At 28.8% G+C, this 8754-nt stretch overlaps 1 long non-coding RNA gene across 1 annotated transcript; it reads right to left on the reverse strand.

Annotated features, from left to right (window-relative positions):
- Positions 1-7137: 7137 nt before the first annotated feature.
- LOC145843340 (uncharacterized) lies at positions 7138-8405 on the reverse strand. Its single transcript, XR_014370225.1, has 4 exons — positions 8324-8405; positions 7771-7929; positions 7502-7596; positions 7138-7164 (listed from the first exon to the last, which is right to left on the reverse strand). It is a non-coding gene; the product is annotated as an uncharacterized LOC145843340 (long non-coding RNA).
- Positions 8406-8754: the final 349 nt, after the last annotated feature.

Consider the following 8754-nt stretch of genomic DNA (forward strand, 5'->3'; position numbering starts at 1 on the left):
AAATAAATAAAAAGTCTTTAAAATAAAAATAAAATTCTTATTTATAAGCTTTAAAGTGTACAAAACCTTCGAAGCTTTCACAGTTAAATAAATAAAAATGTTAAAAAAATAAAATAACTTGAAATATTTTTTGAATATTTAGCATATAGGCTCGTCATGGTGAAACTTCCGATAATTCTTTTAGTTAAAACAACTTATATTCAAGAAAATGTATAACTTAAATCAAGCTTACAAATGCTTACTTTACTTTCGACAAAAACTAGCATATAACTTGTTAGTTATTTTATTGAATTATGGTTATCGAACTTCTATTTGTTATTCTTAATTTAAGAAATTACTAGTGCGAAAGAACTTGTTTTATAGATATTTTGAAAAATGATAGATAAGTGAATAAACATTTTCATGATAAAAATGTTACAACTCTATATGTGAAATTAAAACTATTCATTAAGAACATCAAAGAAAGCTTGTTATGTTTCTACTAAACTTCTTTTTAACTTGTGATTTTACAACCTTATATATTTAAAAAATGGTAACTAATAATTTCTCATACTACAACATGATCCGTATTCACTTAAGTACCAAGAAACTTTCTTTGAAAAAAAAAAGTTTTTCTTTTGTTTTCGGATTGAACTTTGTTTTTTTTTTTACGCTATTTCAACAAAGTAACAAAGTCCACTATCTTAACCTATCAGCGCTATCTTAACTTAAAATACAAATTAAATTAATCTTCGATTTTTAAGCTTATAAATAGCTGAACAGTCATTTATTTTGAGTTAAGGTAAAACATAAGCATAAATTGAAAGTATAATTTTTTTTATAAACTAAACAAGTCTGAATAGAAAACTAATTTGTTAAACTTATATAACTAAATTCAGTAAGAAATGAACTTACATAACAAAATACAAAAATAAAACGTGAGACAACTTACTTAAAAGAACAACCTACTTATGAAACATTATTCAACCATTAATTCAATATTTTCCATAAAAACATTTCAGTACGTTTAAGTTCATCCTTTCAAAAAAAATTTGTCATCACTTATTTATTATTTTGCGCACTAAAAATAAGACAGTTTAAATAAAATGTGTTTGATTCAAATCACGACTTAACTTGTTCAATAGTAGCAATTAAATGCGGTCATGGCTGTTGTCTACATTTGTTTGTGCACATGAAAATTGTTTACGAGTTAACTTTTGTTAACACTGTTTAACGACAATGAGAATTTAAAGTATATTTAAGTCAAATACATGCAACATCGACTTAAAAACTATTAACTCTATATTTTTTTGATTTTATAAAAAAAAGTCTGCTTAATTTTTTTTTCGATAAATTCTAAGTTAAATATTAAATTACAATTTCACTTGTAATAATTTGCAAAAAGAAGTTAGATGCTTAAGTTATAAACTTTCGTTTGTAAAGTAACGTATAATTATTTTGCGAAAAATGTTTATATTAAATTTATTTATTTACACAAAGGCAACGACGTTTCACCCCTAAGGGATCTTCAGGCCTTTCTTTTGTTGAGAATGTTAAAATAAGTTTCAATACTTTAGAGAAAGCGTGCATTTTTTATAAAAAATATCCACATAATAAAATATAGTTCTAAATGCGAACTGTAAAATTACGACGATCCGTTTGTAGATTAATAATATTCCGTTACTGTGATAATGTGCATTTATGATTCTGAAAATTACTTGTAATTAAACGATTTCTTTCTGTAAGAAATTACTTTTTTATGTTTTTATAGTATTATAAAAAATAAAGAAAAACTACTTTTCGTACAACAATTATTTCAACACAAAAGTATTGATGCACACAGAAACATTTACAATAGCTTTGTGTGTTCAACTTTCTAAAAGCTCTAGAACGACTTGGTAGTATTTGGCAACAGTTTTACTACAAATTTGCATTTGTTTGAAAAAAGGAGCCTTTATATAGGAAGCTTCTCTTATTTACCAAATTTTCAGCGCTTAATTTGTCGAGACTACACACATGATGACAATAACATATATAGCAGTTAAATATAAGCTATAAAAGACAAAGCTAAAAACCATAGCAGTAACAATATAGAAATCAGCAACACAAGCTAGAATTACGAAATCTTAGTTTGCAGTAAATTTGGTTGATGTTAATGCATCCAAATGACCTAAACTGTTATGTTATTTACAGTCGTTTTGTCAGTAAAGCTTACAGTTTGGAAAAGTAACATTTTTAATATGTCCTCCTTCTATGAAAAAGAAATAGATCTTCTATTGTTTTCTAACAAATAAAACTATAGTATAATTAAAATAATGAAGATAATGCGGTGATTGTAAGCAGCATTAACACAAGTTTTTATCTTTGATTTTTTAATATGATTTTTAGTTGATTGTCTGAGTTTTACTTTTTAAAGAAAGCAAAGAGCTTTTGGATGAATAACTTTATTGTTTTTATGCTTATTTGTTTAAGATGTGAGGTTGTTTAATCAAATAAGAAGTAAATTTGTATATTTCGGGTTTAAATGTTTCTTATTATGTATAAAACGTATTAAAATATTTGGTTTAATAATTGATGTTAAAGGAAAGTATAAAAAAACTGCATGCTTATTTTTGAACTCTAACTTTTAAAATGATAGTTTGTCTTTTTCAAATAGTCAAGTGACTTTATTATTTAACAATGATAAACAAGAACTAGTTATATTAAAAAACATTTCAAATACTATAAGTTTTCTGCTTTCAAAGTCTTACTATACTAAAAACAATCTTTTAAAAAATATTTTTTGTAAAAACTACCACATTTCTTAAAAGTTTATTTATTTATTACGCTGACAAAATGCAAAAAAAAAACAAACAATTAATAGCTAATAGCTAGTTTACAAAAATAAACTTATAAGTTCAGTTTAAGTATGTTTAAAGCTAAAGACGTTTATACTTAAAGAAATACACTAAGAAAAGTTCGAACCTTTGGATATTATTTTATGTTTACAGCTAGTTGATTTTAAGCAGAAGGTTTAAGAACAATAAAAAATATTTTAAGCATGTTAAATTTAAAGTAAGTCCGTATCTCAAATAGTAGTTGCTTTTTATTATCTTTATCAATAAAAATTCGAGCTTATAATTATTGACTTGTTTTTAATCTAACTTTGATTTTTAACTTTAATGAAAAAATCGAGTGTCAAACACAATATAAAATGAAAACAGCCATATTAAAATAAAATCAATGAAAAAATGTTTGATAAAATAATATTTTGAGAAATAAATAATAAATAACTAACAATTATTATTAGTAACTTTATTTTTAAAAGTGTTAAAAATTCTTTGATATTAATAGTGCTACCACTGAAATACATTTAATACTAGTTGTGTCTACTCAGTAAAAATATAACTCAACTCTTGCATAGGTTTTTCAAAATATTAGCTAACTAACTTATGATAGCTTGCCTAACCAAAAAAGCTAAGCCAGCTTTTTTATTTTTTTTGTGGAAATGTAGGTATAGAATTTAAATTTATAAAAATTGAAAACTAAAAAAAATGAGCTAGTCATTGTAGGCCAGAATTTTTCAACTTGACTATTTTCAGTATTTTATGAAAACTTTAATCTTCTTTGTTAACTGTTTATAACAATCCATAGTACAAAATTTTTGGTTTTTTCTGTAGATCTGTTTAACCTTCCTATTTTTTATGAAACCAACACTTTAATTGCTTCAAAACTACTTGTTAAAGATTTTAGAGTTAAGGCCCCGAATCTACCAAGGTAGTGTTCAGGCTCAGACCTTTCTCATTCAGGAATTCCTGAAGGGTTTTTCCAGCTTGCGACTGTCCAGTAAAGTTGTACTTCCTTCCGTCGATTCTGATCTTAATAGGTTCCAGGTAGGCCCACACATTTGCCGAACCTGCATTAGTTTTTTAATTTTAACTATGAACATTAATTTGTTGAAAAAAAAATGCTGGAGTTATTTTTCAAAAACTTAATTGACTTGTTTGTACTAAGAAAACTTTAAACTTTGTTAAGAAGCAATGGTATTTAAACTTTAGTGTAGGTTATAATTGTTCTGTGTGCTCATAGTGCTTAGTTTAACATTATAGAGCTTAAAATGATAAAAAACTTAGATAAACTTTAAGCTAAAGAAGGAGGTCAAAAATGAATGGTTGAGTTATACTTAGTTTGCCGTGGTTAAAAATAGTCATAGTCAAAAGCTTAAAAATTTTTTATTATTACGTATAATAAAAATATGTCAAGCACATTATTATTTTTGGTTTGCAAAGTTAAGCAAAAAAAAAAGAAGAAAATAGAAGTATTTGACGTCAAATAAAATATAATTATTTCTACGATAAAAGGTTGAATATGTTGATAAATCGAAGCACAGAAAATTAAAAAATACTCAAAACTACAAAAAATATTAAGTAATTTACATCTCTGGCTAAAATAAAATTACAAAAAAAGTTACCAGGTTTAACAGGGCGGCTCTCCTTCATGGCGAATACGTCCGGGCAGGGCAGAAAGTCGCACTTTTTCGTCTCGAACACGTTTCCCTGGCAACCCTTGCTACCCGCGTCGCCATGCCAACACGACCTGTGACGTAACCTCTTGGCCCCCTCCCCGCACGACTTGCTGCACTCCGACCACTGAGTCCATCCCGTCCACTGAGCCTTGTCTGTGTGACGTCATGATAGAGTAGTTGTGATTAAAAAATTTGATATCATAAAAGCATTTAAGGAACTTCAGGATATTAAAAACAATAATTCTTGTAAAAAAGCTTAGCTTGATTATAATTTACTTCTTAGTTCATAAATAACTCAAAGATGAATTGAATAAAACCAATTAAATAATAAAAGTGTTAATAGTAAATATTTAATCAGCTATTTTCAGCTTTTATTGAAACTAAAGACGGGTAAACTACTATTTTCATTTAAGAAAACCCCTAAAAAAATAAACACTTTGCAACACATTGTACACGTTTTAAATATCAGAAACAAATAAAAGTTATAAAATATTCATAAAAAATATCAAAATAGGGAAATTCCCTCAACTGACACTGCAAGCGGCATTCTTTATCTTTGTTGATCTTGATGCCCGTCTTCTCCTCAATCCACTGCTCGTGGGTCTCCACGTCCGTGTACAACCCGTACGTCTTGCCGCAGTGGCGCCCACTACTGGTGATACCCGCCAGGTACCACGAGCAGGAGGCGCAACGCTGGCACATCAGTGGTCCACCGCTGTCGCCTGGTAACGAAATTGGTTGTCAGTAAGAGTTACTTGCAAAAAAAAAAGATGTTTGTGAGATTAGATTTTAATTATTTTTTGAACGCCATTGTCTACTTTAAGGTATATGTAGGGTTTTAGATAGTATTTATTATTTGCTTTTTAAAAACTCTTAACGAAGAAATACTCTACAATCTCATACAGTTGCTGTTTGTAAAACTAAGCATTTTGTCATTAAAATATAAAGAAAATAGTATTCCGAACAAAGTGCTCATAGCTTTATCCAAAACTCTAAAAATTAAAACTAATATATATTAAAAAAAAAAAATTTAATGATAAAAGGTTAATATGTAATGTTTATATTAATGAGATCACTGATTGCTTTAGTTAACTTTAGTGTTAATAAAAAAGAACTGATTATCCTAAAACTAAAACTTAAATTAAAATCAATTATTAAAAATATCAGTCAACAAACCAGCGCACGTGTCTTTTCCCTGCTTATTTCCCGCGCAAAACACAATCTTGTCTTCGACCAGTTTCTCAACATAAGGGTATTCCCCGTTACAGTTCTCTGATGACACAACGTCCAAATCAACCTCCTGCAAAACCGGTGATATTTCCACCCCGTCACCTGTGAAATAATTTAAAAAATAAGTTAGGTTGGGTTTAAGGTAATAAAACATGAATGTTTTATGTACATTTAAAATGTAAAATCAGTTTCAGGATTATAAGGTTTGGTAAAAACTGCTGTACGGGTAAACAAGTAGAGTATGATGAAGTAAATGTGAAGTATGAACAAGAAAATATGATCAAGTGTAGTCTTAGAAATTTTTTATAACACCAACGCTTAGTCTTCTAAAATGTAAAAAAATAAGAAGCAATTTTTTTTACTCTTCAAAGTTTTTACATGTCAAGCATAAAAAATCAGTTTATGATGTTTAACTTGAAATGCTCTACTTTCTACAGATTAGAGTTAATTTTAGAAATAAGTTAAACAATCAGAAAGTCATTATGACGGCACAAACCTATTGATCCGTACCCTGCCGCGTAACACTTGGTGCCCCTGGGAGGTCTTTCCCCCTGCGGTAGACAAACTGGACGCACAAAATTGGTAAGTCGGACCGGTTTGGCCAGTTTGACCAGGACGATGTCCCTGAAGGAGAAGTAGTCGGATGTGTACTCCTCGTTGAATACTACCTAAGAAAGAGTAATTAAAATGTTTAGTTTAGTTAATCACCTTTAAATTGTTTATTTATTCCTCCTCATTAAACAATACTTGATATATAGATAACAAAAATTAAAAATTTGACTTACAGTGCTGACAGACTCAAACTGAACATTAGATTCTTGTTCTTTTGTGGAATTTGTTTTTATTCTTCCAAACGCCATCACTATTTTCGAGTTTGCTGTTATTTTGCTGCAAATATAAAATTTATAATTAAAGAATTTATATAACAAGTTGTAAAAAACGTAGTAAAACTACTAAAATTTTTCTCATTTCTTTGCACTGATTTTTTGTAGTTTTTTAGTTAGTTTAGTTTAAAAGTAAATTTATCGTTTCATATTTACTTGCAACTTAAACAAAATCATAATAACTCAATAGTAAACTCAAGTGTTTAAATTATGTATACTTAAAAGCTTGACATCAAACCTTTAATTAATTTAAAATCTCTATTAATTTGTAAGTATACTCTTAAGTAGTTATTTAAAAAAATACTTTTAACTTGAGCACCAAACTTTTATATTAGTACAAGTTTTTAATAACTAACTAAATGGAAGTGACTTACTAAAAACCAATTATTAAATTTACAACTATTTTTTTGTAATATTCTACTTACTAAAAACAGTAATAATCAGATATTAAATTTACAATTATTAATTAATAATCACTTACTCGAAACAATGTGCTGCTGATAGAACCCACTCATCACTTATCAAAGTTCCTCCGCATAAATATTTGTCGTCTATCCAAATTTGAACCTGCAGTGTTCATTTATTAACATAAACTATACCTGGTGTTTTATTAACTTAAATTATGTGTGTTTTGGAAAATAAACGAATTTAAATGTACACCAGGTTAGTCAAAATCTGTTTTTGTTTATGAAGAAGGTTATAAAATGTACAAGGCTACATCTCAACATAATTGATATCAGTAACATTTGAAACAATTTAGGCTTTAAACTTCAAAGTTGAAATAAAGTTTTTAGTAGAGAATAATTTTAAGCGTTGAATTTAAAATTTGAGAAAATATACTACTTGTAAGTACTTTTAAACAAATATATGTTTAAATTTTTGGTATTATGACGTAACAACGAACCATCCAAGGCCAGGCGCCGTGTATTGCATCGCTCCCTCCCGAAATTCTCCTGTTCACACTTCCCAAGGAGGTTATGTCCCCGCCACATGGGATCTCTGTTGAGTCGTAAGAAGTTTTAATTGCTTGTTTTGTTGAAAATTTTAGTTTTGTTATAACTCTGCTAAAAAAAAATAAATTCAATATAATTTATTTTATAAGGTGTTTTGATAAATTTGTTACACTTAAAACGAAAAACAAAAAAAAGTTTACATCTCAACACTGCCACCTACCTGCTTCTTTGAAACAGCACTCGTTGCTCTTGTACTTGTTGTATATTCCAGCTTCCGACTTGCAGCTTCTCTCCTGGCAACTGAACCCTCCCTGGTGGTTGACGCACTGGCGCCCGCTGGTGGCGCAAACGTTCTTCGGATCGCTGCACTCGTTGATGTCTGGTTGGAGAATGAAAGTTTAGAAATATGGTGGCGCTAATGAGTAGAAAATAAGTTCAGATTAGGTTGGTCTCTGTTTAGTAAGCTTGGGATTTGAAAAAAGGTTGTTGTAAACAATCCATCCAATAAAAGCTTCGTAAAGTTTAAACTCAATGTTGGCTGGAATATTTGAAGTTAACTTAAACTTTTACATGTAATAGTACTAAATACGTTGTTAACCCTGATACTGATTATAAAGAACTAATGATAACGTTCTGTAAAATCAACTGAAAAAAGTTAGGTTTAACTCTTAAATAAGAAAAAAAAAGCTCTAAGCTGAAACTATGTTTTTAATTAGCTACATTATTTTACAAAAAAACATAAAAAGGAAAGTACTTATTTCATTAAAACTGACCCCTGCAAGAAGTCTCATCGTCGTTCAGTATAAATCCCGGATAACAGAAACACTTGACTATTTTCCCGCCTGTTTTAGAGGGGAACTCCCTACACAGAGAGTCGCATCCGCCGTTATCCACAGAGCAGGACCTCGTCCGCAAGCTTTTCATGTGCGCCACTGTGTGACGTAATAATGTTAGTTGTTATTACGTAATAAATGGTAGCAGGTTTCTTGTTTAGGTTAAGCGTGTGAATTTAGCTTATAATAAATAACGCTTTTGTTCAACAGCAATTATTTTAAAGGTAAATGTACATTGTACATTCTAATTTAAAAGAAGTTGAAAAGATAGTTTATCCTTAATATTAACTGAAATTGATTTTAAAATGAACAGCGATTGCGAAACAGAAAAAGAAATATATACAAAACTATACGAATACTTATAAACAAAC

This window comes from Thalia democratica, chromosome 8 (genome assembly GCF_965202585.1).
Source record: "Thalia democratica chromosome 8, ktThaDemo2.hap1.1, whole genome shotgun sequence".
In the NCBI taxonomy this organism is placed as follows: Eukaryota; Metazoa; Chordata; class Thaliacea; order Salpida; family Salpidae; genus Thalia; species Thalia democratica.